Here is a 26,550-nt window from a genome sequence, read left to right as displayed (position 1 = left end):
CCATTCCCATAAAAGCCCGACGGGTTTCAACCCAAAGAATCATTAGTCCTGTGTAGATCCAAAGTCACGAAATACATCGGCCCCAGAGACGCCTGCCTAAATGCTAGAAATTACTATTTTCCTATGAGCAGGTATCTGCAATTAGTGTTTGGTTGTAGGCTATAATGCAGACACAACTCAAGTTTTATAAGAAGTATTGATACTGATCAACTCGAGTGAAAACAGTCTCAATTTATGTTTTTAATAAGCGACAGTTCCTATGAAAAAATAAACCGGAAAAGGTTAACTAAATAAAAGGATTTTACATGAAATGTAAGTATTTATTAAATTACTTTAACATAACTATTTTTGACAACTTTTTTAAAACTAAAAGAACTAATGGCTTTTTATAACTGAATATAAATTGTTTAATCATTTCAAGAGGTCAGTGGAAAAAAAGGTAGCGATTGAGAAGCTCGTACTGTTATAAACAGTGCAAACAAAATAATACTTTGGACCAAGTATCTAATCTGCTTAAATTTGTCCATTCACATACTTGCTAAGAATAAAGTTTCAGGTTAGCCTACTGACTATTACAATTTTCATTATTGCAGGGTTAAACAGTCTGTGATAACGAACAACAAGTAAAGAAGAACCCGTAGTAAAGAAGAAGTAAAGAAGAACCCGATATATATATATATATATATATATATATATATATATATATATATATATATATATATATATATATATATATATATATATATATATGAGGAGGAGGGGACAGCCCCTTTCATATACGGAATAATTTCTGTTCGTTTTAAGTTTTAATGTCGCTCCTTACTTTCAGTTAAAAAAAACCCTTGTTTTTTAGTTAATTATATAAATAACTGATGCATTTGAAACTCATCTTATTTATGCTTTCCACATGTATACCAGGGGGGGGGGGCAAACAAACAAATAATGTCGTATCTCTGACCATAGTTCATGAAAAAAAATGCAAAAGTTCACGTTTTTGTAAATAAAAGCTTGAAACCTCTGCAATCATGTATGCTGATTTTTGATAGCTCAGTTTTCTTCAAATCGCTTACGATTTTCGCGTTGCTTTCCTCCATTTTCGAAAATTGAGGACATTTTCTTGGGCTTGTAACTTTTGATTGGTATGTCTTATATATTTGGAATCAGCCTAAAAATCAAATTTATATAATACATCAGCCCATATTGTTATCAAAAGTTTTTTTTAGTTTGAACATTAGTAGCACAAGTTGCTCCTTACTTACAGTTAGTTACCACCAACTAGGCAATAAATAAATACAAAGACACCACAATATTTTCATTCAAATCTGGGTAAGAAATAAACGCAGTGATAAATCACTGTTTGTGATCCTAAGCATAGGAAATCTCCGCTGAAAAAGCCTGTTTGGCTACTTTCCTTAGCATCTTTGCTGTACAATGCCTCGCGTGTTATACAGATAATAGAACAGTACCAAAATGTGTTTTTTATTTAATTACAAGAATCTTCAAAAATAAACATCTATATTTGCTTTTTATCTTTACATGCTAAGTGACTTTTCGGAACGAATGCGCCATCCCGTGGCATTACTCTCTTTAAAAGTGCAAAACTAAATACTAAATAGATAGTTTTTCGGTGCCTTTAAATCAGTTGGCTGTCTCAAAATTTATATATATATATATATATATATAAATTTTGAGACAACCAACTGATTTAAAGGCACCGAAAAACTATCTATTTAGTATTTAGTTTTGCACTTTTAAAGAAAGTAATGCTCACGGGATGTCATATTCGTTCCGAAAAGTCACTTAGCATGTAAAGATAAAAGCAAATATAGATGTTTATTTTTGAAGATTCTTGTAATTAAATAAAAAACACATTTTAGTACTGTTCTATTATCTGTATAACACGCGAGGCATTGTACAACAAAGATGCTAAGGAAAGTAGCCAAACAGTGCTTTTCAGCGGAGATTTCCTATGCTTAGGATCACAAACAGTGATTTATCACTGCGTTTACAATATTAAAACTTTTGATTTTTGGGGTTTGGGGGGAAAAATTACCTAGGTTAGGTTAGGGTTACGTATTTAATATGTGTTATGCTTTACCCTCAGCTTTAATGTACTAATATATAGCCCAAATTTGCTCATAAACTATTATATTTTTATCCTATTTTGTTTCATTTCATTAGCATTAACCAAGCTTCACTTCGCGCGTGTTATTCAGATAATAGAACAGTACCCAAATGTTTTCAACTGAAAGTAAGGAGCAGCATTAAAAATTAAAAATAACAGAAAGTATTCCGTATATCACGGGAAGTGCCCATTCCTTATCCCTCGCTCTTTACGCTAAAGTCTTAAAGTTCAGCAAGAACGCTTCTCATTAAATTACACTACTTACAGTCATTTTCCGAGCGGAAGTTGTGGGTTATGTCATCCCCAGAACACTGAGCCTTTCAACTATGCTGAATCAAAAGGCTTTCTATAAATATGATTGGATGTCTTTACGGAAAAAAGGAGCGTACAAGGGGGATAGTTTCCCTCCGATCTTACTGGTCACTTAAAAAGGGCACTAAAATTTTTCATTTCCGCTTAAATGAAGCCTCTCCTAACCTTCTAGACCCTTGGTTTGATACGATCAACCCTGAAAAAAAAAAAAAAACCCAAAGAACAAATAGACGTGCATCCGTGATCTTTCTTCTGGCAAAAAATACAAAATTCCATATTTTTGTAGATAGGAGCTTGAAAACCTCTACAGTAGGGTTATTTGATATGTGGAATCTGGTGGTGTGATCTTCATTAAGTCCACTTGATATTTGGGGACGTTTTACCCACTTTTTTTCGAAAACAAGTAAATTTTCTAAGGTTTGTGGCTTTTGATGGGTAACATTAAAATTAATGAATTTTATATGGTCCGGTCATGTCGCTCCTTACTTACAGTTCATTGCCACGAACTGTTTGACTAAGTTGATTTACTTAATGTTCCATAAGAGTAGGTACACTAACGTATAATTGCGGACCCGCTATTACGAAGCAAGGTTGTGGTGCGTAATTTTTTAGACAGGGTGGGGGGCAGATGCCTCAAAGAGTGTATTTTAATGTCTAGATTGCCCAACTCTCTGTGGACCATAAGGTTAATATATAAAGGGATGTAGGGGGGAAGGGGTAGGAATTAATCTTCAATATCTCCTCATTTGAACTAAGCCTAAATTAGGGTGTTGCAAGGTAATAGCTCCCTTCTTATTGCATTTTTTTTAACACGTACGATTTTGTTCGTATTCTTGTCGGCACAAAAGGGAGAGAAGGACAATTCTTGAGCACCGTCAGGGAATTTACAAGGAGAGACAGGAAATTGACACAGGAACTTTGTTCTTACCCACATTTGAATGAAAATATTGTGGTGTCTTTGTATTTATTTATTGCCTAGTTGGTGGTAACTAACTGTAAGTAAGGAGCAACTTGTGCTACTAATGTTCAAACTAAAAAAAACTTTTGATAACAATATGGGCTGATGTATTATATAAATTTGATTTTTAGGCTGATTCCAAATATATAAGACATACCAATCAAAAGTTACAAGCCCAAGAAAATGTCCTCAATTTTCGTAAAGGGAGGAAAGCAACGCGAAAATCGTAAGCGATTTGAAGAAAACTGAGCTATCAAAAATCAGCATACATGATTGCAGAGGTTACAAGCTTTTATTTACAAAAACGTGAACTTTTGCATTTTTTTTCATGAACTATGGTCAGAGATACGACTTTATTTGTTTGTTTGCCCCGCCCCCCTCCCCAAAGGTGATCGCATCAAATTAATGATTCTACAGCAGGGAAAGAAGGCTAACTCGAAAAATAAATTAACGTTTTACTGACCTTTTTTATCGCCAGAAAATATTTTGGAGAAACCAAGTAGTATTTTCTATCATTTAGTGGCTTAAAACGACAATCTTTGCCAAAAGGGGGGGGGGGGTCAAAAGCCATCCAGTGACAATTACGAGATAGGTGATCAATTTAAATTTATCAAAAAACACTACATAGAGGTTTCTATTTTCAGAGACAGCAATAATTTATGATGGCTCATTCGTACTAGAACTTGATTTCTGGTACAGAAATCAATTGCCTCTAGACATGTATTCCCATGCCTAGTGGTACACGGACGGAAAAGTGGAGAGCCTTCCGAAGAAATTTCTGGTGGGAGGGGGGCTGGTGCTATCAAAAGCTTTGTTTTCACCACGTTTAAGTGGTAATATTTCTCATTATATATTTATGCAAATTTTTTATATACAATCCCCCCCACTGGTGTCCATGTGGAAAGCATGAATAAGATGAGTTTCAAATGCATCAGTTATTTATATAATTAACTAAAAAACAAGTTTTTTTTAACTGAAAGTAAGGAGCGATATTAAAACTTAAAAAGAACAGAAATTATTCCGTATATAAAAGCGGCTGTCCCCTCCTACAACGCCTCGCTCTTTACGCTAAAGTTATTTATTGTTTTAAAAAATAAAGTTGTGTGACATAGTCTAACTTTAGCGGAAAGAGCGAGGCGTTGAAGAGGGGACAACCCCTTTCATATACGGAATAATTTCTGTTCGTTTTAAGTTTTAATGTCGCTCCTTACTTTCAGTTAAAAAAACTTTTTTTTTAGTTAATTTCTGAACGTTTTTAAATTAATGCAGCTTTGATTTTGGCTCACCGTACATGAATAATTAAAACGAAATTCGCATATTAATTTTCCTTTTTTTGGCTTTCTCGAAATTTTGTTCTGACGTAACTTACGAATTAACTTACGTAACGAGTTTCTATAATCGTATGTTTTTATTACGTATATTAGGGAGTTCCCTCCCTAGTCAACACCTCAGTCTTTACGCTGAATTTCGAATTCCGTATGAATCGTGCACCACAGAACTTAACAAACTATTAATTCAGCATAAAAAGCACGCTTGAAATCACTAAAAAAAACTTTAGCGCACATGCTAAGATAAAGACACGGGGGTAGCTACCCTCGTCTATGTAATAAGTTCTGTTCATTTTAAGTTTTAAAGTTGCTCCCCATTTTCAGTTGAAAAAAACTTATTTTTTTATTTAATTTCTGATCGTTTTTTAAATAATGCTGGGAAATCTGGCGCCCCCTTCATGGAAATGTTCCTTCCCCCAAGGAAATATACTCCATGGAAATATCCTCCCCCGTAACCCCTACTCCGACCCCGACCCCACACTAGAAAAAAATTCCTCCTGAAAAAATCTGTATACGTCCCAATAACCAATACTATATGTAAACAATGGGAAAAGTTTATAACTTGCAGCCCTTCCCTCGGGAACTGTGGAGGATTAAGTCATCCTCAAAGACATATTTATTAGATTTTCGACTATGCTGAACAAAATGGCTATCTCAAAATTTTGGTTGGGTGACCTCGGAAAAAAAAAATCAGCTTGGGAGGGGGCCAAGCTGCCCTCCAATTTTTTTGGTCACTTAAAAAGGGCACTAGAACTTTTAATTTCCGTTCGAATGAGCCCTTTCACGATATTCTAGGACTTTTGGATTGATACAATCACACCTGGGAAAAAACAAAAAAAACAAACAAACAAACAAATAAGCACGCATCCGTGATCTTTCTTCTGGCAAAAAATACAAAATTCCACATTTTTGCAGATAGGAATTTGAAATTTTTATAGAAGAATTCTCTGAAATGCTGAATTAGATGGTTTGATTTTCGTTAGAGTTCTATGACTTTTAGGGGTTGTTCCCCCCTTTTTTCGAAAAGAGAGCAAACTTTCTCAGGCGCGTAACTTTTAATGGGTAAGACTAAACTTGATGAAATTGACATATTTTAAATCAGCACAAAAATCTTATTCTTCTGATGTATCTATTGGTATCAAAATTCCGTTTCTTAGAGTTTCGGTTACTAATGAGCGGGGTCGCTCCTTACTTACAGTTTGTTACCACGAACTGTTTGATATAATATCTGTTGGAAGGCCCAAAAAAGAAAAATTTGCAGTTGTAGTTATTATAAATGATGATTCTTTGGAACCAACACCTGAATTATCATATATGATAAGATGTGAAAATCGGCAACCTGTACCATCAATTGCCACAACGCCAATACGGGCAGCTAAAGCAAAGGCCATTACTATACTGTCTGAAGTAATCAAAATTCAAAAACGTGTCAAACATGAAAATGAAGATCGAATACACGGGCGATTAGAAGATATGCGAAAACGACAATTAGAGCGTGTAAAAAATGAAAATGAAGAGCAAAGACACACGCGGTTAGAAGACATGCGACACCGAGTGTGTGAGCGAGTCAAAAATGAAAAATGAAGAGCGAAGTCACACGCAATTAAAAGACATGCAACACCAAGCATGTGAGCGAGTCAAAAATGAAAAATAAAAAGCAAAGACACAAGCGGTGGCGGCATGTCAAAAATTAAAATGAAGAGCAAAGACACACAAAATTAGAAGACATGCGACACCGAGCATGTGAGTAGGTCAAAAATTAAAATGAAGAGCAAAGACACACGCGGCGGTGGCATGTCAAAAATGAAAATGAAGAGCAAAGACACATGCAATTAGAAGACATGTGACACCGAGCATGTGAGCAAGTCAAAAATGAAAATTAAGACCAACCTGGACAACGAGAATCAAAACGTGTCAAAATGAAAATAATAGAGATGATGATTGGGTTTGGGATTTTGACATGGATAAGGTCATCAATGCCTACCATACCTTTGTTAAGAAATCAAAGGTTGGGCAATATGTATTTCATAATGACGAAAGACAAGCAGAGATAAAACAAACCAAACAAATTGAAAATGATAACGATGATGATCGAGTTTTGGATTTCGATATGAATAAGGTTATCAATGCCTACCATACCTGTTAAAATCAAAAACCTGGACTAGATAAATCGTTAGAAGAAAACGAAGTTTTTGTCCCACCATTTGAACAAATTGAAAATGATAACAGTGATGCTCTTTTTTTAGATTTTGACATGGATAAGGTCATCAATTCCTACCATACCTCTGAAAACCAAACCCTGGACTAGAAAAATCGTTTGAAGAAAAAAGAAGTTTTTGTCCCACCACCTGAACAATTAAAAGAAACAAAGGTTTTGCGATGTGTCTTTCGTAATGACAAAAGACAAGCTTAGGCAAAATCTAAAGGTCCAATAAAAAAAAACAAAAACATAAGTGCAGTTTTACGCCTCAGGGAGCGAAAGCTCTCCTCAACCTGATGAGATGATAGGATAATTTAGATAAATGATACTGAGTTTAAAAAAGCAAGTGCACTAAATGAGCTATTTTTCTAGAAGCATTGCAGCGCAAAAGCTAATTTTTGTATTTAAAGTGTCCTGTTTGAAGAGTGGCAGCCCTCCTCGCATTTATGTCAAACCGGGTATACTCTGAAGAACAAAAAGAAATCAGATGTCAAAAAAAGTGTTCTTAAGTAACTGTATACAGCGACACTCAAACTTAAAACAGATATAAATTAATATGTATATCAGAGGGGCTGCCCTCTCCTCAATTACTCCACTCTTTTCACTAATCTTTGACTTCTTTCTTAATTTCGTAAGAACGACTACTTAAACTTGTGACCTGTTGCTTTCAAATAAGAAGTATTTGAAAACACTATATAGCTTTCTTCCTCCTACCAGAAGATAAATATTGTCCAGCGTAGTCTACGAATTCTAGGCTGATCTCTCCTTACACTGTTTCTTTCTGCCAAGAAATCTGATGGATAAGGCTTCCCAGTCAAGAAAACATGGCTATTTTACATTGCAAGTTAAAGTCTTCGCTGTTTGGATATATTTCTTTGACAACTTTCCTGCTACCATCAGCCATCAATGCCATCAGCCATCAATACCAAGCTGGATTAAGCCAGAGTCGGGCCTGTAGCAAATGTTACCAAAAAGCGCTATTCTTTGGATGATAGTGAAACCGATATAACTGTTACCAATAACATTTTCTTGATTTAATCTGATCGGTTTTAGAGGTAACACCAGAAAAATAGAGGGAACTTTTTTGATTCGAAGCATCAAAAACGGTAGATTCTGTAGGAAAATATCAGAACCTACAATTTTTTTTAGTCTTGAGATAACTAGGGCACAAGTATATATGGCCCCTAGGCGTAAAGTGATAGATTTGGGGAGCAATCCTGTCATCAGTTGCATCAGTGCTAGCATACCTATAGATTCATTGTGATACCTCACAATTTTCTTTAAAATATCACGCTCAAAATCTGATCTTTCGATGTACCAATGCATATTAATCTTCTGATTGTTGCCAATCCCAAGTAAAATTTGGTTAATGAAATCCAGAACCATTCACATCATTTGTTAAAACTAATGTCGGCTCTTCGGCACCTGTATAGGGCCACTTTGGATCTAATGTTGGGCAGCTGCTGCCTGGCTTTAGTACCGAAGGAACTTGAAGGCAATTAAAAACGCTGTTGCCGATTGCTAATTACGCTTGGGAAAACGCATAGCAACATAGATGGTATGGTTAAACGTCCATGGGTGTAGTGTGTCAAAGGGATCATCATTTGCTAAGACCCTTAAGCTAAGAAAACAGAATTACATAATGTATGTGGAAGAAAGTCACAGAAGGATCTCTATTGATGTTCTAGCTCCCCACCCCGCCCACTAGAATCGAAACATAAAACCACCAGAATCAATAATTTATTGTGGTAGAAAGTAAGGATGGCTCCTTTGCCTCATGTACAGGGAGGTATTATAATGTCACTTACCATGATACATTTATGATGCTCTCATGATTGAATTTAACCCCAAGTTTCAGCGAATTGATAAGTCGCTAAAGGGACTGAGTAATGAACTTGAAAATTTAGAGGACAGACTGAACAGGCTTGAGAATAAGTTGGATAGTTATGAACAAGAATCACTACTAGACAGCCTTGTTTTTCACGGTGTTAGGCAGAAAACTGGTGTTGACACTCGTTCTGCTGTGTTGTTAACTATTAATCAGAAGATTTCTTTGCCTGAAATTAGCACAAATGAGGTCGTGAACGTGCATAGACTTAGACTGAATAATGCTGCTACAGCTGATTCAACTCAGGCAGTTCCATCTATTCCAAGGGTCGCTCCGATAATAGTGAAGTTTTCGAGCAAAAGCGTTGCTTGTAAAGTGTTCAAGGCCAAATCCAAGTTGACCTCTAGTGGTATTTTTGTTGTTGAGTCTCTGACCAAGCAGAGACGAGATATTCTGAATGCGGCGAAAGACAGATTCGGTCAGCGGAATGCTTGGTCTGATCGACAAATATTGGCAAAGCCTAGTGACGGGACTCCAATAAAAAAAATAAGGTCTCTCGCTGACTGTTTATATTTGTTTTTTTTTGTGTTTTGCTATAGTTTGTTTTTTTTTTTTTTTTTTTTGTTCTCTCATTGATTGTTTGTTTATTGTCACTTTTCTTTTTTTTTTTATCTATACCAATTCACTATTTTTTGGTTAATTTTTTCTTTTTCTTTTTTTTGTTTTTTTTTTTTTTTTTTTTTTTTTTTTTTTTTTTCTCAAAAATATTTTTTTTTTCTTTTTATTTTTGGGTGTACTTTTTGGTAATTTTTTTTTCTTTTTATTACTTCGGTTGTGTCATTTTTCGATGTTAATATTTTTCTTCTGCATAGATACCATAGCTCTGCTGTGAAGTCATTAACCTTTGGTCTGGTGAGTTTGGTCGCGGAGCGGATTTACTATCCACCGTAAGTAAAATGATTAATTCTTTTAGTGACCAGGGTGATGTTAACTCTTTGGGGGAACGTTTTGTTGAGTTACAAAATAATCCTTTAGATATAGAAAGTATAATTAATAATTCAGTTGGAAGTAGGAATAGGAATTATAATGATCCTAAATCGGTTATTGAAAGTAAATATGTTTCGAAATTAAGTGGTTCTGCCTCTTCTAAACAAGATGATATTTTCTCTGTTCTTCACCTAAACATTCAGGGACTTTGTTCCTCTTTTGATGAGCTGAAACGGATCGTCAGTGGTGGAACTCCGGATGTTATTGGATTGTGTGAAACTATCCTGGATTCAAAAAAGGATATGCTTTTAGATATCCAAAGATTTAGGATGGAGAGGATGAACCGAAAACAGATGGCGAAAGGTGGCCTTGCCCTGTATATTGCCGATCATCTTGTATATAATTTCCGAAGCGATTTGAGTAGAAATGAGGAAGGAATCTTTGAATCCCTTTTATTGAGATTAAGTCAGGTTGTAAGAATTTAGTTGTTGGTTTGGTTTACAGATCCCCTAGTGGATATATTCCTTCGTTTATGAAAATTCTAGAAGAGGTTTTGGACTTACTCCAAAAGCATCCTTGCGAGCTAATCCTTATGGGGGATTTCAATATTAACCTGCTGGATCAAAATTCTGCTTCGGCTGCAGATTTTTTGTCAATGATGCTTTCTGCGGGAGCTCTACCTTCAGTTTGTATACCAACCCGAGTTACTGAGGTGCATGCATCACTTATTGATAATATTTTTTCTTCACTAGAGGTCTTAGATAATTCGGTGATGATTAGTGATATTTCTGATCATTTCCCTGCTATTTCACGGTATAGGACTGCTAATCGATCGCAGCGTAAAGTTTCGCCATCTAATCTCCCATTTTTCTGTTTTGGTGTCAGTGAGATCAGTCTACTTAAATCTCGTTTGACTAATCAGTCATGGGATAGTTTGGATTCTGAATCGGATTTTAACCGCTCTTTTGATTTCTTTTATGATTCAGTAAAAGAAGGTATCCTAGAAGTTTGCCACCAGAATCCAAAGCCTCATACCTCGAAAAGGATAGTAGCCTACTGCTGAATCCGTGGATGACTCCAGGTCTCCATAAAAGCTGGAAAAGGAAAAATTATCTGTGGAAACTATATAAGGCTTCGTCATCTGCTTCTCATCATCAGTGGTTCAAGGTCTATAGGAATATATTTAATTCTCTGTGTCGGAAGGCCAAGTCTCAGTATTATCACAGGAAATTTTCTGAGAGTGGAAAGGATGTTGGGAAGACATGGAAAATTATTAATTCTGTACTTAGACCTACTCCCCTCCGCCTTCAGTTCCAACAACGCTTATAGTTGACGGTAAAACTGTCCAAGGAGAAGAAAATGTTCAGCTAGAGCTTACTTCTTATTTTGCTAATATAGGAAAAGCGACTGCTTCATCTGTGAGCTCTACAACTCCTCGTTGCGATTTCAGAGCCTATCTTGGACCCCCATGTTTAAAGTCAATGGTTTTGAACCCTGTTTCTGAGTTTGAGGTAGCTCGGATCGTAAATGCACTTAAAGGTTCATCGTCTTCAGGGCCAGACAGAATTCCTACAAGGGTTATCCGTGCTATTCATCCCGCTATTCTGTCACCATTGACTAAGCTCGTCAATCTGTCTTTCGTGAATGGAATTTTCCATGAATCACTTAAGCGAGCTAAGGTTATAGTGCTGTATAAAGGTGGGTCCCGGAGTGATCCTGCTAATTATAGGCCAATTTCTCTTCTATCTGTTTTCAGCAAAATTTTTGAGAAGGCTATGCTATCCTGGCTTCTTAGTTTTCTGGATGTCACAAATTTTAGCCATGATTTCCAGTTTAGATTCCGAGCGAATCACTCTACAGAGCATGCTTGCGCATCTCTCTTGAATTTCATTCATTCGGCAATAGATTTTGGTCTTATCCCGGAAGCTATGTTTTTGGATGTTCTTAAAGCTTTTGATTCCTTGACTAATCATATTCTTCTTTTGAATTTATCGCATATTTGTATAAGATCAAATGTTTTCTCTTGGTTTGAATCATATCTTTCTGGTAGACTTATTTCAATTGATATGCTTTTCCGAAGCCCTTCTGAAGTAGAATATGGTCTCCCCCAGGGATCTGTTCTTGGCCCCGTTTTATTTCTGATTTATGTCAATGATCTGATTTCGGCAGTCAAGAACACCAGTCCTCTGGTATGCTGCAATCTGTGTCATCCGGATGTTCCTTCGTGTCACAATCCTACTTCTAATGAAGATTGCCTCGTTGCTTTTGCTGACGACAGCACTTTTGGGACTCTAGGGAGGACGGAATGTGATGTCAGGTCTAATCTGGTGGCAATATTTGAGAGAGTAGTTTCATGGTTTGAGGCGAATTACTTGGCCTTGAATGTTACCAAGTCACATTTTCTTATTTTTTCTCGAATTGGTGTAGCTTTCCCTCAACTGACACAGCTTCAGGTGTCACAAGGCTTCTTGTGTAGACCAAAGAGTCGGTTGGTCCGATTTCTTGGTATCCTGCTTGATGAGAACCTTTCGTTTAGACACCATATAGCCATGATTAGGGTTAAGGTCTCACGGAGTTTGGGTGTCATTCGAAAACTCAAACACACCTTTCCTGGATCTATTCTGAAGCTTCTTTTCTTCTGCCTTGTTCAGTCATATGTCTCTTATTGCCCCATAGTATGGATGTCTACTTTTCCTTCTTTTACTTTTCCTGTGGTCGCTTTCTGTCATGTATGATAAAACACGGCGTCTGGTTATGGACACCAATCGTTCTTCACCAAGACCGCTTCTAAATCTACAGTCTATCTACATTCTTTCTTGTGATTCTTTTGTTTTTCATCACCTTCATGGCAATCTTCCATAATCTCTTCAAAAAACTCCTCAGTTTATTTCTGATTCAGGTCCATATAACCTTCGTTCGTCACATAATATCTGCATTCCTCCTACTCCCACTGTGCGGTCAGATTTCAATCCCCTCATCGCTTGTCATCAGGTTTGGAACTCCCTGTCTTCTTCAGTACAGAAATGCCACTCGTTTGGCACTTTCAAGAGGATTCTTAAGCACTATTTTAGTTAAGAATAAAACTGAATAATTTTTTTTTTTTCTTTTTTTTTTTTTTTTTTTTTTTTGGTTGTTTTTTTTGAGTTGATTTCCCCTGAATGGTTAGTTTGTTTTATGGTGGTTTTCTCTGCGATATGACTCCCAGGCCTCAGGTATGATTATCATTTTTTATTGGTGAAACTTGTATAGTTCACTAAGGAGTAGCATTCATGAAGATAGGTTAAATTTTATTGCTTTCGCACCATTTTATTACAGTCTAATAATTACAGTCTGTTTCGACGACAGGAATTCGCTTATAGTAATTTTTTTTTTTTTTTTTTTTTTTTTTTTTTTTTTTTTTTTGAGTCTATTTAATATAATTAATTAATTTAGTTTATTTATTCTAATTTTTTCTATAGTTTCTATTTTATTTATATTTTCTTTTCTTCTCCTTCATATGTGAGTAAGTGATCATTTTAAATTTTCTTTTGTTTTTTATCCTTGAGTATGTAATTCATATTGAGTATGTTTTTTATCCTTGAGTATGTAATTCATATGTCTTCCCTCTTTGTACAGGCCAATGAGCCTTTGAGGGATTTATAACATCTAATATTGTATGTGTATTTAATGAAGAATAAAACTTATCTTATCTTATCTTATCAACCGGTACTACGATTAGCTAACTGCTATCCCAACTAAATTTGCCTTTTGGTAGCGAAATTACCAAGCTGCTAACTAGAGTTCAGATCCGCGTTCCAAGTTGGAAGCCTCAAACCAGATTAAATTTCTTGTTTTTTGAATAAAATCAATGAGCGCCATTGGAATTTAAAGCAAAGAGAAAATTATATCTATGAGGGGATCCACCACCCCAAGGCCTGACTCTTTACGCTACAGTTTTACTGAAGTTTTTATAAGTTTGACAAATGCAACAATTTGGTAACTACAAACTTCTTATTTGCCTTTCTATACATTTGGACAGAAAATTTTATTCCTTTTTTAGGCTTTCTGTGAATTTTTTTTTCGTCCCGTTGCTCTTAAGTTGCAGAAGTTGTTGATCAGATTTTCAGGCTTAATTCCAAAACTGAGAGATGCCTAAGTCACTCGACCCCTTTAGTCCTGAGTTCTATAGATCAAACGTATAATCAACCCATTAATCGATGCAAGTCACTTATATGCCAACGACATTCTTCTTTTAGCTGATAATCTTGGGGTACTCCAGAACGCCGTTGATGTTGTTTGCTCCACACGGAACGAAATCGGTGTTTTAGTTGCTACTCCCAAAACCGAGGTTCCTGTCTTTGGAAACTGTCTCCAAAGATACAATCAAAGTTGGTCAAAATACTATCTCATCTTCCTGTTCACTTAGGTATTTAGATCTTTCATTTGGAACATCGATTAGATTTATAAAACAGCTGATAATTGATTCTTTGAAAGAAAAACTAAAACAATCTTACGGGCTTCTCGCCAAGGTAAAGGGCCAATTTGATAAGCATCACATGTGTTATATTGACACCTTTTTGGAAACTTTTCTCTGCCTTTGATAAAAATCAAACTCTATCGTTGTTCATTAGGTTCTACAAGTATTTTCTCAGTATCCCTGTTTGGACCCATAACAGTTACATGTCCCGACGGTACTTTTTTTTTCAAAGATTTGTCAAAAAATTAATGAACTTTTATTAAAATTAATGAAAACAATGCTTTGTTTGGTTCTTAAAAATAGTTAAATAAAAAAAACAAGTTTTTTCAACAGAAAGTTAGGAGCAACATTAAAACTTAAACCGAATGAGAAATTGTTCCGTATATTAGGGGGGTTGTCCCCTCCTCCACACCTCGCTCTTCACGCTAAACTTTTTCGGCACTTTAAATAAAAAGTTATTAATTGTCCTAATTAAACGACTATTGTGTTTCAGGAGTCGTTTTTAAAGAATCGGGACAAAATTGAAAAATTATCGTAAAGAGAAAGGTTTTGAGGAGGGGGGCAACCCCCCTGATATATGTAATAATTTCTATTCATTTTAAGATTTAATGTTGCTCCTTACTTCCAGTTGAAAAAACTTTTTTTTTTAATTTCTGATCTTTTTTTTAAATAGTGCCAGGACATCTGGCTCCACCTCCACGGAAAATCCCCCTCCCGCGGAAATATCCTCTAGACAATTCAATCGTGGTAAATATTTACCCTAGACAATTTCCCTTAATATTTCCACGCGCAAAATTCAGTTGATAAAGAGAAAACAAAACTTATAAAGAAATTTCGTATAAGAATTCTAGCAAATTCCCGTAGTATATAATTTCCCCCGAAATGTTCACCCCCTGGAAACTTCCGTCTCCGTAAAAATTTCTCCCCGTGCAAAATCCCCCCAGCCGAAAAGTCGTCCTCCCCTTCCCGCCCGAAAAATGTATGCACACTTCCCAATAAAAAAAATACTATAAGTAAGCAATGGGCAAATTTTATAACTTAGAAACCTTTCCCCAGGGGCTGTAGGGGTCATGCTATCTCCAAAGACATAGTTATTGGGCCTTTCAACTATGCTGAACAAAATAGCTCTCTAAAATTCTGATCGGACAATTTTAGGAAAAAGTGGCTTGGTAGGGGGACTAGTTGCCCTCCAATCTTTTTTATCACTTAAAAAGAGCACTGGAACTTTTCATTTCCGTTAGAATGAGCCCTCTCCTGAATTTCTAGCCCTCCTGGTTCAATACAATCACCCCTGGGGGAAAAAAATAAAATAAAATGCATCCGTGATCTTTCTTCTGGCAGAAAATACAAAATTCCACATTCTTGCTGATAGGAGCTTAAAACCTCTACAGAAGGGTTCTCTGGTACGCAAATTCTAATGGTGACATTTTCATTAGGATTCTATGACTTTCAGGGGGCGTTTCCCACTTTTTTCGAAAATCATGTTTCGGTTACTATTGAAACGGTTCACTCCTTACTTACAGTTCGCTATTGCGTATGTGAGAGGCGCCCCCTCCTCAACACCTCGCTCTTCACGCTAAATTTGTTCGGCACTTTAAAAAAAAAGTTACTTATTGCTCTAGTTAAACAACCCTTGTGTTTCAGGAGTCGTTTTTAAATAATATGGACAAAATATAAACTTTAGCGTAAAGAGCGAGGTGTTGAGGAGTAGGCAACCTCCCTCATATACATAACAATTCCTGTTTGTTTTAAGTTTTAATGTTGCTCCTTAATTTCAGCTGAAAAAAAAATTGTTTTTTTTATTTAGTTTCTGATCGTTTTTTAAATAATGGCAGTATATCTGGTTCCACCTCCACGGAATAATCCCCCTCCCACAGAAATATAATCTGGACAGTTCAACCCCTGTGAAAATTTACCCTTGACAATTACCCTCAACATCTCCACGCGTAAAATTGAGTCGGTAAAGAGAAAGTAAGACTTATAAAGAAACTTCGTACAGGAATTCTGGCGAATTTCCCAAGCATAAAATTTCTCCCGAAAAGCTCATCCCCTGGAAACTTCTGTCTCTGTAGAAAATCCTCACCGTGTAAAATACCCCCAACTGAAAATTCGTTCTCCCTTCCCCACCCGAAAAATGTATGCATACTTCCCAATAACAAATACTATAAATAAGCAATGGGCAAACTTTATAACTTAAAGACCTTTCCGAAGGGTCTCTGGGGATCATGCCATCTCGAAAGACATAGTTATTAGGCCTTTCAACTATGCTGAACAAAATAGCAATCTCAAAATTTTGATCAGACGATTTTAGGAAAAAAATGTGGCGCTGGAGGGGGCCTGGTTGCCCTCCAATTGTTTTGGTCACTTAAAAAGGGCACTAGAACTTTTCTTTTCCGTTAGAATGGGCCCTCTCCCGAAGTTCTAGGCCCACTGGGTCGTTACGATCACCCCTTGGGAAAACAAAAACACAAACAAATAAACACGTATCCGTGATCTTTCTTCTGGCATACAACATTCCACATTTTTGCAGATAGGAGCTTAAAACCTCTACAGTAGGTAGAGGTTTTGTCTCTGGTACGCTGAATTTGATGGTGAGATCTTCATTAAGATTCTATGTCTTTTAGGGGGTGTTTCCCCCTTTTTTCGAAAATCATGCAAGTTTTTCCAATCTCGTTAGCTTTGATGGGTATCATTAAACTTAATGAAACTTATAGATTTGAAATCAGCATACAAATCTGTTTTGATATATCTGTTGGTATCAAAATTCCGTTTTCTACGGTTTCGGTTATTATTGAGCCGGGTCGCTCCTTACTTACAGTTCGTGACCACGAACTGTTTGATCAGAGACCATCAGTAGAGAAATATTTACTAATACTTTATGCAAGTGTACCGAAAATCTTCCAATTTTTAGGGACCTTTGCCCGATTTAAAAAAAAGAAGAGATTAATTGATACACTACTGAGCATGGAGTCTAGTTGTATTTGTTCAAATGTCGACAGGAATTCGAAAAAAGTTACAAATTTAAAATTTAAACTAATGCTTATTTTGAAGCTATTTGCTGCGAAACCACATCTAAATGTCTTTTCATTAAAAATTGAAGTTAAAAATTGAAAACTTTTCCAGAAGGAAAAGTTTTTGAAGAAAACTAAAAAGCAACATTAAACCAATGGTGAGCAGAAATAATGTAAAATACTATTTAAAGCGTAAAACGACCCCAAAGCGCTATCAATAAACAGTCGAAACATAATAAAAAACGAGAAGGTTATATTGGAGGATCTTTCCATTGAGGAATTTTTCATGGGGGAAAGAAATTTTCTATGAAGGCGCCAGATTTCCCAGCATTATTTAAAAGACGATCAGAAATTAAATAAAAAAAAAAAAGTTTCTTCTACTGAAAGTAAGGAGCAACATTAGAACTCAAAACGAACATATATTATTACGTATATGAGGAGGAAAGCCCCTCCTCAACACCTCGCTCTTATATGCTAAAGTTTTTGAGTACTTTTAAAAATGTTTCTTATTGTTCTAACTAAACGACCGTTGTGTTTCAGGAGTCTCTCTTAACGAATTGTGACAAAATTCAAACTTTAGCGTAGAGAGCGAGGTGTTGAGGAGGGCCATTCCCCCTTATTTACGTAATATTTACTGTTCGTTTTAAGTTTTGATGTTGCTTCTTACTTTCAGTTGAAAAAACTTGTTTTTTAAATTAATTTCTGATCGTTTTTAAATAATACCTGGAAATCCTGCCCCACCTCCACGGAGAACCCTCCCCGCGCAAATATTCTCTAGACAATTCAATTCCGGTGAAAATTTGCCAGACGATTACCCTTAAAAACTCCACGCGTAAAATTGAGACAGAAAAGAGAAGGAAATTTTCCATGAAGGGGGCGCCAGTTTTCCCAGCATTATTTAAAAACTATCAGAAATTAAATTAAAAAAAACAAGTTTTTTCAACTGAAAGTGAGGAGCGATATTAAAACTTAAAACGAACATAAATTATTATTTGCATAAGGAGGATTGCCTCCTCCTCAAAACCTCGCTCTTTACGCTAAAGTTTTTAGAACTTTTGAAAAAAGCTTCTTATTGTTCCAATCAAACGAACATATTGTTTCAGAAGTCATTTTTAAAAAACTGGGGCAAAATTCAAACTTTAGTGTAAAGAGCGAGGTGTTGCGGAGGAGGCAACCCCCTTCATATAAATAATAATTTCTGTTAGTTTTAAGTTTTAATGCTGCTCCTTATTTTCAATTGAAAAACCTTGTTTTTTTTTATTTAATTAAACACAGAGAAAGAATAGGTAAGCTGGACTTGTCCCAGTTAAAGATAGGAATGGGTTAACAATTAATGATAAGGAAAGAGTTAGAGAGATATGGGCTGAAAATCTGGAGAACCTGCTAAACCGTAACAAAATTACAGGAAATGATATAGAAAAGAATGAAAAATTTTGTGAGTCACTGGAAGTTAAAGAAGATTTATTTTCCGAGAAAGAAATTCGAAAGAAAACAGTGCTAAAAGGTTGGAAAAATGAATAAGGCCCCAACTGCTGATTGTGTGGTAAATAAGTTTTTGTTTCGTAAGTAAGTTTTCTGAAGTTCGAGATAACTTACCGAAGATTATTATTATGATTTTTGAAAAAAAATTCTGGTTGTTGAGTTTTAAGCGAGTGATTTATAAATGATTTTAAGTTTTCTGAATTTCAAGATAAATTACCGAACATCATGATTATGATTTTTGAAAAAAGGGAAGCACTTAGTGTGACTTTAGAAAAACTTTAATTAAACCCCTCCATGTACAAGGAAGGTGATAAGAGTGAGTTTGGTAATTGCATAGGCATTAGCTTGGTTTCCAAAGGAATCAAAATACCTGGTATATTGATGAGTTTTAGACTCAGAGAGACCGTAGATAAAGTTTTAAGAGAAGAACAGTGAACTCTTAAGAACAGTAGAGGATATGTCGACCACAATTTTACTGTTAGGTTAATGATTGAGAAGTGCCTGAGTCATCAAACATCTTTAGTGTTCAGTTTTATAGATTGTGAACAAGCGTTTGATTCAAATGATAGAAGAGTTTTAGCGAAGGTCTTATCCTTCTAAGGTATTAAATTTAAAAACTTTTTCCGCAAAAAAAAAAAATCAAAGAAAAGTAAAGAGCTCCATTAAGTCGGAAATTGAGAAGAAATAAAGTCAAGTGATCTTTCAAGCGTAATACCACCCGAATTCACAGTCAATAAATAAATGAAACCCAAAACGAACTAAAGTTAAAATAAATAACCGATTTAAACTCTAAACGAGCAAAAATTAACATGATTGGGGCTGACAACCCCCATGTCTTTCCGAGACCAGAACATAATTTGCACTTTACTGAAAAAAAAGAAAAACAAATGGCCGTGGATTGTCACAAGAAATTTTGATTGGACGTGGTAATGTAAATGATGGGCGTGGGGGGGGGGGGTTGGTTACCCTCTAATCACTTTTGAATTTTAAGAATGGCGCTAGAACTTTCAATTTCCTATCAAATGACCCATTTTTGAAGTTTCTTCGACACCTCCCTCTATACTAAGTGCCTTGGTCAGAAATAAAATACATTGTGCCCACATCACTCTTTACTTAGGTATTGCAATTGCGCTGTCTATGATACCAGACAAATCGAACAGTTCGTGGTAATGAACTGTAAGTAAGAAGCTGAATAGTAACCGAAACTCTAAAAGACGAAATTTTGATACCAATAGATACATCAGAAGAATCAGATTTTTATGTTGATTTCAAATATATAAGTTTTATCAAGTTTAGTCTTACCCATCAAAAGTTACGCGCCTGAGAAAATTTGTATTATTTTCGAAAAAAGGGAGAAACAGCCCCTAACAGTCATAGAACTTTAGTAAAAGTCAAACCTCCAGATTCAGCGTATCAGAGAATTTAACTATAGAATTTTCAAGCTCAAATCTGCAAAAATGTGGAATTTTTTATTTTTTGCCAGAAGAAAGATCACGGATGCGTGTTTATTTGTTTTTTTTTTATTTCCCCAACGCTGATCGTATTGATCCAGTAGTCCTAGAATACCGTAAGAGGACTCATTCGAACGAAGATTAAAAGCTATAGTGCCCTTTTTAAGTGACCAAAAAATGGAGGGCAACTTGGCCCCCTCCCACGCTATTTTTTTCCGAAGTCACCCAATCAAAATTTTGAGATAACCATTTTGTTCAGCATAGTCGAAAATCTAATTAATATGTCTTTGAGGATGACTTAATTCCCCACAGTTCCCGGGGGAAGGGCTGCAAGTTACAAACTTTGCCCATTGTTTACATATAGTATTGGTTATTGGGAAAGTATACAGGCGTTTTCAGGAGGAATTTTTTATGGTGTGGGGGGGGGGGTCAGAATAGGGGTTAGGGGGGAGAATCTTTCCATGGAGAATGTTTCCTTGGGATTAGGGACATTTCTATGAAGTTTTTTTTAACTGAAAGTAAGGAGCAACATTAAAACTTAAAATGAACAGAAATGATTACGTATATGAGGGGGTCTGCCCCCTAGTCAATACCTCGCTCTTTACGCTAAAGTTTTTTTTTAGTACTTTCAAAAGAGCTATCTATTCTAATTAACCGGCCTTTGTGATTCGAACAAAATTCGAACTTTAGCGTAAAGAGCGAGGTATTGACTAGGGAGCGAACTCCCTAATATACGTAATAAAAACATACGAATATAGAAGTTCGTTACGTAAGTTAATTCGTAAGTTACGTCAGAACAAAATTTTGAGAAAGCCATTTAGCCAAAAAAAGGAAAGTTAATGTGCGAATTTCGTTTTAATTATTCATGTATGGTAAGCCAAAATCAAAGCTGCATTAATTCAAAAACGTTCAGAAATTAAATAAAAAAAACGAGTTTTTTTTTCTGAAAGTAAGGAGCGATATTAAAACTTACAGCGAACAGAAATTATTCCGAATATGAAAGAGGTTGTCCCCTCCTCAACGCCTCGCTCTTTACGCTAAAGTTTGACTCTTTCTCGCAACTCTATTTTTAAAACAATAAAAAAATTTAGCGTAAAGAGCGAGGCGTTGAGGAGGGGACAGCCTCTTTAATATACGGAATAATTTCTGTTCGTTTTAAGTTTTAATGTCGCTCCTTATTTTCAGTTGAAAAAACTTGTTTTTTATTTAATAGATTAAAGTGATTAGTGCTATGTACGAGAATAACACTCCTGCGGTTAAAGTGGGAAATGAGGTTAGTAGCTGCTAACTGGTTTCGTTGGAATCAGGAGTTAAGCTGAGTTGTTTTCTATCCCCATTTATATAGATCATTTTGAGGAGCTTTTTCCCAAGGAACGGGACGAAGGCTATGAGAATCAAATGAGAAAGTAAAAATTTCCTAGAGTTAGATTACGTCCATGATGAAAATTTTAGCAAAATGGAAGATCTTTGGATGTTTTGAGAGCAGAAGGCACAAGAATAGGCTTGAAAATTATTGTTAAGAAGACTAAGTTGCTTAGACTGGGAATAAGTGAAGGTGATAAAGATTGATCAAGAGAATAGCTTCACTTATCTACGTAATATTATTAGTAAATAAGGTGGATTTAGTAAAGATGTTAAAAACAGAGTAGCCAAGAACCAGGGTGGTTTTTCATACTTGAATAAAGTTTTGAAGAAAAGGAGGTTAAGTCTGCAACCAAGATGGAACCTGCAGTGATGACAGTTGTCAAGCATGGTTCTTTAAAGTATGGTCTGAAAGACGGAGGAAGATTTACTAAACAATTCCAAATGAATTGTTTTAGGATTGTTCTGGGTACCCATTTGACTGGCCGTATTTCAAAGAGCAAGCTCTAAAAATGCAGTTCTATCTCAAATTCTAGAGCTATAATGAGAAAAAAGGTTGAGGACATGTATTGCGGATGAAAGATGACAGATTGCCAAAGATTGTCCCTTTTAGCCAACCATTTAGGGCCAACAAAAAGTATGTCGTCTCTGAATTGGGTGGGAGGAGAAAGCGGTAAAGAAGGAACTAAGAGACATTGGGATCTCCTGGGAGATTGTAAAGAGGGAGGCTTTGAATAGATTGGGATGGAGAAGGAGCGTGTGTGGATATGTTTGCAATAGCTGGCTTGGTGCTGTAAGGATTTGCTAGTAGCTGTAGTATTAGTAGTAACTACTACCATTCCAATAAAATATGTTTATATTTCTTTTTTTAATAAATTATGTCTAATTAATTTTGTAGATGTATTTTTTTCTATTTTTTCTTGGAATCCAATAATGAAATAAAACTACATACTATATGCTTTAAAAACAAACTACCAAAGGCAAATTATGTATCGACTGAAAAATAGGCCAGGAACTACAATGTTGTCTAGGGCAAGTTTTAGCCTTGGTCCGCCACTGTAGTAGTAGTTGTAATACTAGTAGTAGTAGCAGCAGTACTATTAGTAGTAATAGTAGTAGTAGTGATAGCAGCAGTAGATATTTGTTCCTGAAAGTTTCTACAATCTTGGATTTATTACAGTTATAGAAGGAAAACGTTTAAAATGTATTTTGTTTTCAGCCAAATACAAATTACATTCTGGTAAGTAGAAAAAATTAAGTTCTGGTAGGGCTCGTTTTAGAGAGTAATAATTTAGAAGAAGTATTAATAGTAATAGTAGTAGCAGTAGTAATAGCAGTAGTAGCAGTAATAGAATGCACATTGTGTATTTTCATTAGCCCCCCAACATTCCCCGAAAGTTTTGAATTAACACTCTAAGCCGTGCCTGAGTTTTCTTGATACGGCCTGTATATACGGCTGTCTTTGACAGCCTGTATATGCATGGTATGTTTGTTTAAGTTGAACGTCTCTCTCGCGATTCCTGAAAAAAGTCACCTTAGTACCCTTAGCCTCTGTAGTAATAGTTGTAGTAGTATTATTAGTAGGGTAGTATTATGGTAGTAGTAGGAGTAGTAGTTTCAGTATTATCAGTAGTAGTAGTAGTAGAAGAAGAAATAGTATTAATATGCACATAGTGGCTTTGGTCAATTCAGCATCCCTTTCAACATGCTCTGAAAGTTTCAACTTAATACCCTGAGCCATTCCTGGGATACTGCTGATACGTCATTTTGACAATCTTCATCCACATTGTAAGTTTTTGATTTAATTCGACACCCCCCTCAACAGTTCCTGAAAGTTTCATCTCAATACCCTTAGCCCTAGCTATAGTAGGGCTAAATAAAACTGACGTCTTCCTTTCTTCACGATTTTATGTTTTAGAAATAGTAGTAGTCGTAACAGTAGTAGTGGTACTGGTAGTTAAAATAAAATAGTAATAGTAGTAGCACGCACATAACGTCTTTTTGTTATTTCAATATCCCTTTTAACGTGGCTTGAAAGTTTCAACTTGTTACTCTAAGCCGTTCCTGAGATTTTGTTGATAGGCTCTTTTCACAGCCTGTATACACAGAGTATGTTCTGATTTATTTCAACACCCCCCTTACCCTCAGCATTTCCTAAAAATTGTGCCTTAGCACATTTAGCCTTAGTAGTAGTAGCAATAATAGTATTAGCAATAGCAGTAGTAACAGTAGCAGAAGAAATGGTAATAGTATGCACATAGTGCCTTTAGGTTAATGATAATCTAACTGTCTTTGAGACGTACTTCAGAAATTTAAAAAGTAGTTCAATGGATATCCGTGAACTGACATCTTTTGAAGCCATTAGAATGATATGATATACAACCTTTTAAAGACAAGGAAAAGACAAGACAATTTTAACAAGGAATTTCCTTGAGACACCTCCTTCTAAAGGAGGTGTCTCCTTTAAATTTCCTTGAGGCACCTCCTTCAAAATTTGACGTACGTCAAATTTTGTAAGCATGAAATTTAGGTGTGTTTGCCTTAAATAATAAACTAGTTTGGCGTCGCCATTATCTCATACGTTGGTACATCTATTAACAAAAGTTCTATGTACCAACGTATGAGGTTGGAAACTACGGCTAGCCAAACTGAGCCAGCGGCTCAGTTTGCGCCGCTTGGCTGAGCCAGCGGCTGAGCCAGTGCATGAGCCAGCGGCTCAGCCAAACGGCTAGCCAAACTGAGCCAAACTAGCCAAACTGAGCCAGGCTAGTTCGGCTAGCCAAACTGAGCTTTCCTTCGAAAGTTCGGTGTTTATTCTAGATTTGAAGTTCTTTGATTTGTATGATTATTTATTCCTAGGTTATAGTTGGAAACTACGGAATTGAATGTTATGGCTACAATTTTCAAAAATTTTTATGGGATGGGGCTTGAGAAAAATCTAGATAGATCAGCTGAAAACTTTCCAAAAGGTTAAAGATATTTGCTAAGGAAACCAAAAGAATATGTGACTTCAGCAGTGTAGGGGCTGTAATGGTGCTCATTATCAGAAATTTATTAGGATTTTTTCTTGGATCCTTCCAATCATTTAATTTTTTTTGTTTTTGTTTGGATTAGTGCAGGTTAAGAAATGGAAATATTTGCCTAGGCAAACCTTAATGCTATAATATTATAACTTTTAATAAAATTGAAGCTTTCAAAAATGCCGTCAATTTTCACAAAGATCTTAATACATTTGAAGTACCTTTACCAACTCTTCCTGGCTTGGAATCATCCAAAATTTTGTATTGAGGACAACATTTTGTATTTTTTACTTCTTTTATTTTCAGGTAATATCTTCGAAGTGAAATGCTCGTACCGTAACCTACCCTGTGCTTCCGGGCTTATGTTGTTTAGAATCAGAAGCTCGTCAGTACAGGTATCTTACGGACAGCTTACATTCGGCTTTATCTTAAAATGGAAAACTGCGCAAACTCCAATGAAAAATATCGAATAAGTTTTCCTTGACAGGATTCCTTTTATATGCCGCAATTTATTTTTTTTTTAATATACTTTTAAGAGACAAACACTTTTTTCAAATGAAAATAAGAAGCGACATTAAAATTTGAGGCAAATGAACAATTCTTATGTCTGAAGACAGGGGCGTCGTTTGGCGGTGGCACGGGGGGCAGTTGTCCCCAAGATAATGTGGAGAAAAAATATTATACAATCCATGCCCTTTGACTATCCAAATATAAACCCCTTTTGCCCCCCCCCCCCAATAAAAATGCTGGAGATTCGCCCCTGTCTGAAGAGGTCCGAGGCTCCTGATGTCCTCTGCTTTAGCGCTAAACTTTAGATTGTACTTTGTACTCTATAAATTAAAAAACAAGTTTTTTTTACTGAAAGTAAGGAGCGACGTTAAAACTTAAAACGAACAGAAATTATTCCGTATATGAAAGGGGCTGTCCCCTCCTCAACGCCTCGCTCTTCACGCTAAAGTTTTTTTATTGTTTAAAAAAATAGAGTTGTGAAAAAGTCGATCTTTGGCGTAAAGAGGGAGGCATTGAGGAGGAGACAGCCCCTTTCATATACGGAATAATTTCTGTTCGTTTTAAGTTTTAACGTCGCTCCTTATTTTCAATTAAAAAAACGTTTATTTTTAATTTAATTTTTGAACGTTTTTGAATTAATACAGGTTTTGAATTTGGCTCACCGTACATGAATAATTAAAACGACATTTGTATTTTAATTTTACTTTTATTTGGTTAAATAGCTTTCTTGAAAGTTCTTTAATTTCATTTACGAACGTTTTTATTAATAATAAATATACGTAACTTACGAATTAACTTTCGTAACGAACTTCTATATTCATATATTTTAATACGTATATTAGGGGGTTCGCTCCATAGTCAATACCCTGCTCTTTACGCTAAAATTCAAATTTTGTTCCGATTCTTTAAAAATGACCCCTTAATCACAAAGGTCGTTAATTAGAATAAATAGCTCTTATAAATTTTTTAAAGTTAGAAATTGGGTTTCTAATATCATTCTATCTCTTAAACTGCAGTATATATACATATCTGTATCCAAGTGTGAGCTATATTTTTTTGGGAGACCACGGAATCAAACGGGGAGGAAAAAGTCTCCTGGACATGGATTACGCTGATGATTTAAGTATCCTAGATGAAAGTGTGAGCAAAATGAATGAAGTTTTAGAGGTTTTGCGAGTTCAGGGTGGTAGAATTGGATTAAAAATTAATGTTAGGAAGACTAAGTCAATAAGGCTAGGAATAAGTGAGTAGTATGTTACCTTATACTTTGCCAAGGCCCCCGTACCAAACAGGTTTTTCTGGTAGGTATTCTATTCTACAGGTCATTACATCTTTGCCAAGAGATTTACGCAATACCGGTCCTATGGGTAAACATTTCTACAGGGCATTACACCTTTTCAAACAGGAACAAGTATAACTTGATTGGTGATTAGGATTTGAATAAAAGGAATAGTTTTCTTTACAATTCATATTAGTAATGCCTGAAATCATGAATTAGAATATTTAATTAGCTGTTTGGG

The 26,550-nt window shown here is 35.7% G+C and overlaps 1 protein-coding gene across 3 annotated transcripts in view; it reads left to right on the top strand.

Annotated features, from left to right (window-relative positions):
* The first annotated feature begins 219 nt into the window (after positions 1-219).
* The window catches only part of LOC148943465 (uncharacterized), a 328,640-nt gene continuing 302,309 nt past the window's right edge, over positions 220-26,550 (top strand). For 2 of the 3 annotated variants that reach the window (XM_089101810.1, XM_089101812.1), the window contains exon 1: positions 220-312. The gene's annotated coding sequence lies outside the window, so the exon portion shown is untranslated. The remainder of the gene's footprint in view (positions 313-26,550) is intronic. The other variant, XM_089101811.1, reaches the window with a different exon arrangement.

Source organism: Artemia sp. Qi Xiang Cuo, chromosome 15, assembly GCF_049724085.1.
Source record: "Artemia sp. Qi Xiang Cuo chromosome 15, ASM4972408v1, whole genome shotgun sequence".
NCBI classification, from domain to species: Eukaryota; Metazoa; Arthropoda; class Branchiopoda; order Anostraca; family Artemiidae; genus Artemia; species Artemia sp. Qi Xiang Cuo.
The sequence above is the reverse complement of the archived record's forward strand: the minus strand, read 5'-3'. Positions and strand labels throughout refer to the sequence as shown.